Source organism: Xenopus tropicalis, chromosome 7 (assembly GCF_000004195.4).
Source record: "Xenopus tropicalis strain Nigerian chromosome 7, UCB_Xtro_10.0, whole genome shotgun sequence".
Lineage (NCBI taxonomy): Eukaryota > Metazoa > Chordata > Amphibia > Anura > Pipidae > Xenopus > Xenopus tropicalis.
This window is the reverse complement of record NC_030683.2, coordinates 43,052,095-43,062,729: the sequence shown is the minus strand read 5'-3', so window position 1 is coordinate 43,062,729 and position 10,635 is coordinate 43,052,095.

Genomic DNA, 10,635 nt, shown 5'->3' with positions numbered 1-10,635 from the left:
AATGGCACTCTGCAGCTCCAACCTGGCCCAAGGAAAGTCTCCCATAGTACTTAATGGCACTCTGCAGCTCCAGCCCGGCCCAAGGAAAGTCTCCCATAGGGCTCAATGGCACTCTGCAGCTCCAACCTGGCCCAAGGAAAGTCTCCCATAGGGCTCAATGGCACTCTGCAGCTCCAACCTGGCCCAAGGAAAGTCTCCCATAGGGCTCAATGGCACTCTGCAGCTCCAACCTGGCCCAAGGAAAGTCTCCCATAGGGCTCAATGGCACTCTGCAGCTCCAACCCGGCCCAAGGAAAGTCTCCCATAGGGCTCAATGGCACTCTGCAGCTCCAACCTGGCCCAAGGAAAGTCTCCCATAGGGCTCAATGGCACTCTGCAGCTCCAACCTGGCCAAAGGAAAGTCTCCCATAGGGCTCAATGGCACTCTGCAGCTCCAACCCGGCCCAAGGAAAGTCTCCCATAGGGCTCAATGGCACTCTGCAGCTCCAACCCGGCCCAAGGAAAGTCTCCCATAGAACTCAATGGCACTCTGCAGCTCCAACCCGGCCCAAGGAAAGTCTCCCATAGAACTCAATGGCACTCTGCAGCTCCAACCTGGCCCAAGGAAAGTCTCCCATAGGGCTCAATGGCACTCTGCAGCTCCAACCTGGCCCAAGGAAAGTCTCCCATAGGGCTCAATGGCACTCTGCAGCTCCAACCCGGCCCAAGGAATGTCTCCCATAGGGCTCAATGGCACTCTGCAGCTCCAACCTGGCCCAAGGAAAGTCTCCCATAGGGCTCAATGGCACTCTGCAGCTCCAACCTGGCCCAAGGAAAGTCTCCCATAGGGCTCAATGGCACTCTGCAGCTCCAACCCGGCCCAAGGAAAGTCTCCCATAGGGCTCAATGGCACTCTGCAGCTCCAACCTGGCCCAAGGAAAGTCACGATACCGAAGCTTGAATGATTCCGAAACTTTCATACCCGTTGTGACATATACGATTTTGTCCCACAAATTGTTGCGCAAATTGTCGCAAAGTACGAAAAAGTTGCGAGAATTAACAAAAAAAATTGTATTTGGACTCGTACAATGATAAATGGGCCCCTAAGTGTATTGTATTTTGATGTAGCTCAAAATTCAAATTGTTTAAATGTAAATTTTGTGGATTCTGTTAGATTTGCTTCCCCAAATGTCACCATTTAAAAAAAACAAAACAACAAAAAAAAGATTTTCCTTGCAAAAAATAAAAAACCACCTCAATTGCAGACTTGTAGGCGAGGCATGTGGTGATTCCAATTTTTAATTGCTTTGAACATTAAGAGGAGGGCAAGATAGTCTTTGTTTTTGCTTGCACAGCTGATATTGCTCACGCCTGTCTGGCCATCTTGTCAATTGTCATGTTTCTCAATCATTCCATGTGGCATCCATCCACTATTGAGTGAGATGCCCTCAAAGTCTGCAAAGGATTAGCACAAATTAGAAATTACCTTGGCAGCATTCCGTGTGCCATTTGTAATTTATTTGGATGCTATTCCTGTGCCCTGATAGGATAGTAAAACAGATTAGGATAGGAATCATCACATTGCAGCTTAATAAGGCAACCCAGAAAATGGCACACAAGGAACATTACGATGTTGCAGCAAAAAATCATATATGGTTCGTAGGTTAATTTACAGCATTACAATTACTTTTGTTTTTTATTGGGCCGATGCAATCATGTTGTAAGTATTTGGCAGAAGGCTTTTTTTTACCTGCCTTTCTGCTATCTAAGCTAATTGTATAGTGCAGAGAGAGATTAGCACAAAATTCTTCTGGGTGTAGCTAGCTAGTAAGGGGGGAGTGGGACTTTTGTATAGGGATGCACCGAATTTGGGATCAAAGTGCCTGGTTGAACCGAATCTGAATCACGTTATACAAGAACTTCTATTTAACCCTTTAGTAACCTAAATCGCATATGCAAATTAGGATTTGGTTCAGTTGTCACCCAAATCTTTTACAAAGGATTCGGGGTTCAGCTAAACCCAAAAATAGTGGATTTGGTGCATCCTTACTTTTGTATGGAATCCTATTTCATTGTCCCTATTTCATATGGTTTATTTGGGTGTGCCTACTACTGTATTTTGCCATGGGCTGTTTCCTGGTGAAGACAGATAGGCCCTTTAGTAAATTAGATTGTATAAAATAGGGGGTCTCTTAGAACTTATGTTCTAAAGGTTTTAATTTTAGTGAGTCTTCCTTTTATCTTAATCAGTGCTGTCCAATTTAGAACATGTAGGATGATTATTTTTTACATAGCATGTTAGAAGACCAGATTAAATGAAAACCACGAGGTAATACAGTGAAGTCTATGGAGCCGGGGAGCAGGCTGGTGGCCAAAATAATCCTTTGGAGGGTTACATCTAGCCCACAGGCATCCAGTTGGACAGACCTGATCTAAACTATATAGTCACTATAGTCATTCATACATATAAATAAATAAATAAATATAAATGGTAAATGAATCTGATAACTGCTACTTACCAGTTCATCCAAAGATTGTTGCTTCCACTTTCTTTATTCATACATACTTTTTCTTGTGATTCTGGCAACCAACTTATAGCTTTTTATAAAGTTGGTAATACCACTTTGGTCATGTTATAAAAGGTACAATATTTGCACTGGATCTAGTAACCCACAGCCACCAATTAAACGTTTTCTACCAAATGGGTGAATAGTTAATACTACCTGACGAATGGTTGCTGTGATTCACATACAATGCAAATAACTAATCAGGTGCAATTGAGTGTAGATGCATTTGTGCTATGATGCTAGGATGATGGAAAAATACTGCATTATGCGTTAAATTGTAGTTTGCATCTGAAATTGCATGTAAATGACCCCTGTTTTGTTTATAGTGTGCAGGGGGTAATAAAGTTTGCAGCCCCATACTGTTACTGAATACATAATGATCAATTACGTATCTTTTTGGCACACAAACAACTTTGGTTCTGTTTTTTGTGTTTATATTGGTGAATTTCCTAATTCAAGTCGAGATTTTCCCACAGAGCCAGATGCAATTAAATGAGAGAAACGTATCTCACTGTTTATCACATGGTATCTGTTGATATCTATGAAAAAATGGACCTGGATTAGGAGAAAAGTTTTTTTCTTCAAAGTGAATCTTTCCCCCAAATTTTTCATGTAATAAACTATAAAAACACACTTTCTCATGGTACTGAATCTGACCCATTAAGAGAAATCTGGAATTGAATTGGGAGATGAGTATTTTAGGCCTAGTGCTCTGAATGTGCATTGCCCTTTATACTACCTTGGCTTCTCTGCAATTTCTAGTTTTCCTACACACAGTGGATCAACTGAAGGAAGCAAAATAGTAATAAAAATGGAAAGCTCTGCATTTTTTGTCCTTAGAACCGCCTCTGTTCATCAGGACATTGATTCAACAAGGTGCTGAGAGTCTTTTTGTTAATAGGATACTCATCCAAACTGATTGTAGTGCACCCTACAGTTTCAGTGAGTTGCCTGGCAATGAATAGCTAACAGCAGTAGCTTGTTTTATCACACTAATATTCAGATGGATTAAGATTTTGTGTCTTGCACAGTATTAGGGCTCTGGCACACGGGGAGATTAGTCGCCCGCGACAAAACTCCCTGTTCGCGGCGAAAATGTGCATCAAGGCGGCGGCGCGATTTCGGCAAATCGGCGAAAATGCCTCGCGAGGCAACTTCGGCGATTTGCCGAAATCGCCTGCGCAGCGTGTGCCATCCCACCAGCGACTTACATTTTCGCCGGTGGGAAGGCAATTCGGGGAGATTAGTCGCCCGCGAACAGGGAGATTTGTCGCGGGCGACTAATCTCCCCGTGTGCCAGAGCCCTAAATGTAAACCCTTTGTTTATCTGCAAAATATGTTCCTGACTCTATTCACCTCTGTTATCAATAAGCAATGTTTTACTACAAACTCTCAATTGGCTGGATGTTTTTGGTAGTGGATTATGCCAGGAACGTACAGTACCTGTTGCAGTACTAAGCATACAAAATGTGGCATTTTTGTTAAAACCCTGCTGGGTTTTAAACCGGGACAAGTGGGCACACATGGTGACGTAAGCGCTATGCGTTTCTGACATCATCACGCAGAGTCACTACACGTCATTATATGATGATGTTTCTTGCTGTGTGACATCAGGGGTAGGGTTATTGTGTCTGTTAGACACAATTTGGAGGGTTTCTGCCTGATTTTCAGAATGTTGAAAAATGAGCAGAAAAACTGGGCGGTTGTGCTTCTTGATGCACTCAAAACAGTGATCCTGATACCTACTTGAATACTCTGCGCATAGGTAAATCTTTTCCCTACCTTTTATACTCTAAAAAAAACCCCACAAACTAGTATAGGTTCGTCCAGAAACCTGTTTTCCAGAAAGCCCCAAATTACAGGACTGCCATCTCCCATAGACTCCGTTTTAATAAAATAATTCACATTATTAAAAATTAATTCCTTTTTCTGTAATAATAAAACAGTACCTTGCACTTGATCCCAACTAAGATATAAATAATCCTTACTGGAGGCAAAACAATCCTATTGGGTTAATTAAATGTTTAAATAATTTTTTTAAGCAGATTTATGTTTTGAAAATCCAAATTATAGAAACACCTGTTATACAAAAAGCCCCAGCTCCCCAGTATTCTGGATACCAGATCCCATACCTGTACTGTAATCTGTCATTGGTCTGAAATTATACCATACTTATTTAACCTCTCTCCTCCCTTCATCTGAAATGAAATATCTTTATCTTTTTATTTAGTTGTTTTTTTTTGCAGTCTGAGGAGTTTCTACTCAGGCTCCAGACACAAATAAATAATACTAAGCTATTCATTTGAAATAAAGATGTTTTTTCCATGGGATCTGCACCTATTGCCTGTTCAAATCAGTATACTTCCCTTCAACTAAATTCATTTTAGAGACAAAGCCAGCACTTTGTATAAAAATGCACGCTGCAGTTTATCTCTTTCTTTACAGTGAATGGAAGAATACACTTTAATATGAGATACTTAAGGTTACATGCGTGTGTCTGCAGGCAATGCTCTTCACTTTGATTTGTGCATTAGAACATAGGGAGTGTATATTGGACTTCATAACAGTGGAACTCTATGTAGAAGAGTCTATCATTACTGATGGCAAATGAAGGGACTTTTATTCCAAGGTGAATGGCTGACTGTTGTGAACAAGTTATAAAAGCTTTTTTCAACAATTAATGGGGCACAAAATGGCCGTTCTTTGTAATTTGTTTGCCCACTACATGTAACACAATAATACTAAGGAAATTGAAAATTGCTGCTGTCCCTTAACACTACCCCCTTGTTTGGAAACATTTTTTATGAAGATTGCAGTCCTTATATCATCCGTATAAGTGATCCTGTTACCCTATTATTGCCATATTTATCGGCCCGTGGTTAATTCTATTAATGAATATGGAATTTCAGGAAGACAATCAAGTTTTGTGGCCCAGACGTATTTAAATACATTTTATTCTTCTCTTTATTTCTTCCATTTATGCACCATTGCATGAATTGCTTTATTTCTTTTTTTTTTTTCATTTTAATCATTTGAAGACAGAGCCAAGTGTTTTGGATATTAAAAATGGTAAAAGGGAGATTACTAATAAAAAATAGATGCTTTTCTTTCTTTCTTTTCTTTTCTTCTTCTCCATTCCTTTCAAGCATCATATATATACCCCTTCCCTCCCTTCCTTCATTTTGCTTTCTTCCTTTCTCTCTTCTCTCTGGTAAAGGCAATACACTGGCACACTTACCCAGGAGAAGCACCTTATCTATACTATACATATTATCATAGAACACAAACACTCTTCCTCAGAATCAAGATATGGCTATGGATGGGACACTGCTTCAAATGTCTGCTTTAGTAAACTGATTAAAGGAACAGTAACACTAAAAAATAAAAATGTTTTAAAATAATTAAAATATAATGTACTGTTGCCCTGCACTGGTAAAAGTTGCGTGTTTGCTTCAGAAAGACTACTATAGTTAATAGAAATAGCTGCTGTGTAGCCATGGGGGCAGCCATTTAAATTGAAAGAAGGAGAAAAAGCACAGGTTACATAAGAAGATACCAGATAAACTGTGTAGAATACAATCTATGCTACTATGCTACTTATCTGTTATCTGCTTAGTAACCTGTGCCTTTTCTCCTTTTTTCAATTTAAATGGCTGCCCCCATGGCTACACAGCAGGGTATTTATATAACTGTAGTAGGGTTTATGAAGCAAACACACAACTTTTACCAGTGCAGGGCAATAGTATATAATATATTAATTATTTTTATACACTTTCATTATTTGGTGTTACTGTTCCTTTAAAAGTGCAAAATACAGACCTGTATCTTTTCCAGTGTGGGGAAATCAGAGGTTTACTGGTTAAGGGTATAATGCTATTAGACTACAGGAGAAAGTCACTGTTAATTATAGAAAAAGTCACCTTTTCCGGTAATTGTCCATGAGTAGCAGGGATGGGGTATTTACACCCATGATCACACATTTTAGACCAATAATACTAATTGCCCTATTTATTCATTCTGGTCAGTGTTATTATTTTGGGTTGGAGCTGTGGATGAAAAGTGATGTATAAAATACATGGGAGACTCTACCTGATGACTGCTTGGTGGTTTTGTCTTCTGAATAGCATTTGATGGGATATATACAAGGCCAATATGTAAAGCCCATCCTTTACTTTTATGCTAGACACATGGAAAACTCCCTTTTGAGACAATAACTAGCGCTGAATTGAAGAGAAGTTCTTAAAGTTCTGCATTCTAGAATTTGCTTTTGCTGTTGCTAGCCTGTTACTACCTAAAGTTTGAGACAAGTTAGGGATTTAAACTCATAGCAAAACCCCTACTTGTCTGTTCCTGTTACATTCCTCTCAACACAGGTCAGTATGTATAAAAGAAGGGAACTGACTACTGGTAAAGGAACAAATAATAACCTTTACACTTAGGGGCACATTTACTAATCCACGAACGTCCGAAAAGCGTCCGAATGCATTTTTTTCGTAATGATCGGTATTTTGCGACTTTTTCGAGCACTCAATACGAAAGTCGCGACAATTCGTACTGGCTATGAAAAAGTCGCGACAATTCCCGAAATTTGTAATGGCAATGAAAAAGTCGCGACAATTCACGAAAGTCATAATGGCTATGAAAAAGTTGCGACAATACACGAAATTTGTAATGGCTATGAAAAAGTCGCAACAATTCGTGCAAGTCGTAACGGCTACGAAAAAGTTGCAAAAAATCTGAAAAAGTCGCAAAATGTTCGTTTTCCAATCCGAATTTTTCCCATTCGGATTCGTGGATTAGTAAATCAGCCCCTTAGACATGAAATAGCGAGTACAGACTGGGTTAGAGAGTACAGGCATGGGATCTCTTATCTGGAGACTTCTTTTCTGGAAAGGTTTAAATTTCAGAAAGGCCGTCTGCCATTTTAAGAAAAAAATTATTTTTAATAATGTCCTTTTAATCTGTAGTAATAAAAGAGAACCTAGTGTTTGATGGTAACTAGGCTGCATCCATGTTGGAGGGAAAATAATCCTATTGTTTTTTTTAATGTTTAAATGTTTTTAGTAGAGTTAAGGCAGGGATCCCCAACCTTCTTAAGTTATGAGCCACACTCAGTGTAAAAAGTGTTGGTGAGCCACTCACATGAAAAAAGTTTTTTCTTTGGGGATGTCAAATAAGGACAGTGATTGGTTACTTGGTAGCCCCATGTGGAATGCTGGCCTGTAGGAGGCTCTGGTTGGAGTAAAACTGTGTCTCTGTGCTTCCGAAACATGTCTCCAAGCCAGAGATTTAAAAATGGGCACCTACTTGGCTGCTGGGAGCAACATCAAAGGGAGTGGCGAGCAACATGTAGCTCACGAGCCACTGGTTGGGGATCACTGACTTAAGGTACTGTGATCCAAATTACAGAATTAACCCATTATCTAAAGCAGTACTATATCCCATACCTGTATCTACATCCTATAATCATTACACAACAGACAGCAATAACTGACATTCTTTTTTTTTTATCTTTGGCATCATAATTATATGCCCTAAAATACTGTGAAAAAAACTTTTACTGAATTTATCCTTCAGTTTTTTTATGTTTCTAAACAAAATCCCCATATGAAATTGCACCAGGTAACACATATTCCAGCTTCACCCCCCCAATTCCAAATACTAGTCTGTCCCTGTCGCTGGTGCCTCTGGCCTGGTACAGAGCAGACTTAGAGGCTAATGAGCAATGTCACTTTCTATTACTGTTTCCAGCATTGCTTTACATGACATTGTACAGAATGTTATTGAGAGATTGGAAAAGAATGACAGCACATTTGCATTTCACTCATAAGAAAAGAAGTCAATTCAGCAGTGTGTTTGGATGAATTAGAGGGAGTGTAGTACACACTGCTGAAGTATCTGAAAATCTAGGTGGGTACAATACTAGGATCTCTGTGGCCAATGTCACCCTATCTATTCTATATAATTTTGTGTGTAAGTGTGCCAGCCATCGATATTACTCATTATTATTATTGTATCTATTCATTCTAGACTTTATTGATTGTACGTTCCACTGGGACAGGGACTGATGTGAATGATGTATAATCTCTGTAAAGTTCTGGGCAACATGTCAGGGCTATATAAATAAGTGGTAATAAAAGGAACATGAGAGGAGGCTGACTTGTTGATGCTTTGACTGTTTATAGTAGACACGACAATTATAAATAAAGTCTCATTGAGGTCTACAAAACTGCTAGCAAGTATTTTGCCTCTTCCCATGGCAATTTGGCAACCAGATGCTACTGTTTCACTGTATTTAGTACTGATAAACAATATAACAGCCCCCACTAGTATGAACAAATAATAATAAAGCTTCCCAGGCACAATAAACTAAACCAGTATGGTTATCTGAACATTTATAAAAAAAATATCACAGAATGAAATAACCTTCTTATAAAGAGGGATTCATTTCCCTTTAAGGATGGATAATAGAAAAGAGAAATGTCTTTTGCAAAACTGCAAGCAATTTGCAATGAGTCAAATGCAGGGTTAACTGCAGTTAGTTCTGTTCTGCATATTTAGAGTTAGTAAAGGTTTAATTACCAAACGATGACAGTGTCATATGGTTTCTGAGATAGTCGGTGGCATCGGATGAATGCAGAAGAGGGGAGAATGTGAGAAAGACACTGAGTGACAGTGGGAAGCGAGAAAGCTAAAAATGCAAAAGACACTAAAACATCTGTAATTTGCAATTCACTGGTGTTCACTGAATGCTCATGGATTAAAGATTAAAATCTATTCTCTGCCAGATGGGAAAGCAAGAGAAGGAAATATAGTCACAGTATATACACATCTGCATTTCATTCTGCTCTCTCGATCCGAGGGAAATAAACCCAGGCAGGCTCTGAGTGAAAAGAGAAGCCATTATGGATTGTTATTGAGATGTGATTTCTAAATACTCTAGCAGTGTGCTTAAGAAAAGAGCAGTCTGAGATATATGGTTATGACACATACCTGTAATTAGGAGAAACGAGGTAAGGATGCTGGGAAAGGCACTTCACAACAGCTTTAAGGTTATGAGCTTGATAATCCTTCACAAATGGGCCTGCACTTCACTTAGCTGCAAAATAACATGGTGTTTATTACTAAAGGGCCAAAACAGTATTGTAAAGGTCTGTACTGAACTGACATATTTTCCCATAGATAAGCTGAAAGAAATGATGTTTAAAATCGCATGTGCAAATAAATATAAATTCTATGATAAATATATATATATATAAACACATGCTGCTAGTTTTCAGGGAATCTATAGAACAATTTCTTAGGGCAGTGTTAGCTTGGCCTTGCCACATTAAGCATACAACAATGCTGGTTATAGGAACAGCAACCCTAACAAGCACCTTTAGGGTGGGATTAGGCTGGAGACTCATTAATACAACCCCATCATGTGCTAAATTACTGTACTAGTTAGAGACATGCTCAGTAAATAATGCCCCTGGCATTAAACAGCATAACTTTCTAAAATGTATCTGCCAATTTACAGGTGCTTCTAGGTACAACATGGATTCCTGAATGCTTATTCTCTGCAGTCGATAGAACCTACTCTAGGTTATATGGCAGTGTAAACTGGTAAATATCATTACTGAAGAGAATCCAGGGGGCAGGAGTTAAGGACTGTAGTACAGAGGAAGACCCTGCTCTCCAGGATAGAGCTAACATACAAAGATAGTAAATATAAAAATACTGTCAATACAGTGTTGTACCCCGCTACTATTTTACTATTAAAAATTACGTTTATGAGAGTAGAGGTGGCATTTTGCCATATTTAAGCTGGACATATATAGCCAAATAAAAGCTGCTGGCCCTCCAGATCAAGTCAGCAATTTATTGACACATGTATGAGGTGTTTGGACTGCCTGACATCTGGCTGAAAATCCCATTTGGTGCATTGATGAGGTCCTTGCCCAAAGGGGTCACCCTACTCCTGCGGTATCATTTGATAATTGGCCCCAAGGAGGTCAACGACTGGGTCTGTCCTAATGAGCTCAGAATGCATTGGGCCAAATCATTATCAACAGTGCGTCCTAGTGTACAATCTGTCACTTTTGGT